Genomic DNA, 1,252 nt, shown 5'->3' with positions numbered 1-1,252 from the left:
CACTCACGTGTGATATTTATCAAGTAACCGATATTATTAATTTTCAATGATGTCTTGGAACGTTGATCCTATTTTTGTTGGTATGCAAAAATAGCATCACAGAATTTTTCATTGAAAAAAATATATATTCATATATAATTGAATGCCTAAAATAAAAATAAATTCTATACAACTAATTTATATTTTATCAAGTAACCGATATTATTAATTTTCAATGATGTCTTGGAACGTTGATGCTATTTTTGTTGGTATGCAAAAATAGCATCACAGAATTTTTCATTGAAAAAAATATATATTCATATATAATTGAATGCCTAAAATAAAAATAAATTCTATGTAACTAATTTATAATTTATCAAGTAACCGATATTATTAATTTTCAATGATGTCTTGGAACGTTGATCCTATTTTTGTTGGTATGCAAAAATAGAATCACAGAATTTTTAATTAAAAAAAATATATATTCATATATAATTGAATCCATAAAATTAAACTAAATTCTATACAACTATTTTATAGTTTATCAAGTAACCGATATTATTAATTTTCAATGATGTCTTGGAACGTTGATGCTATTTTTGTTGGTATGCAAAAATAGCATCACAGAATTTTTAATTGAAAAAAATTATATTCATATATAATTGAATGCATAAAATTAAACTAAATTCTATATAACTAATTTATAATTTATCAGGTAACCGATATTATTAATTTTTAGTGATGACTTGAAAAGTTGATGCTATTTTTGTTGGTATGCAAAAATAGCATCACAGAATTTTTAATTGAAAAAAATATATATTCAGATATAATTGAATGCATAAAATGAAACTAAATTCTATACAACTAATTTATATTTTATCAAGTAACCGATATTATTAATTTTCAATGATGTCTTGGAACGTTGATCCTATTTTTGTTGGTATGCAAAAATAGCATCACAGAATTTTTCATTGAAAAAAATATATATTCATATATAATTGAATGCCTAAAATAAAAATAAATTCTATGTAACTAATTTATAATTTATCAAGTAACCGATATTATTAATTTTCAATGATGTCTTGGAACGTTGATGCTATTTTTGTTGGTATGCAAAAATAGCATCACAGAATTTTTCATTGAAAAAAATATATATTCATATATAATTGAATGCCTAAAATAAAAATAAATTCTATGTAACTAATTTATAATTTATCAAGTAACCGATATTATTAATTTTTAATGATGACTTGAAACGTTGATGCTATTTTTG

Source organism: Diachasmimorpha longicaudata, unplaced genomic scaffold, assembly GCF_034640455.1.
Source record: "Diachasmimorpha longicaudata isolate KC_UGA_2023 unplaced genomic scaffold, iyDiaLong2 ctg00000329.1, whole genome shotgun sequence".
Classification (NCBI taxonomy): Eukaryota; Metazoa; Arthropoda; class Insecta; order Hymenoptera; family Braconidae; genus Diachasmimorpha; species Diachasmimorpha longicaudata.
Note: the sequence above shows the minus strand (reverse complement) of the source record.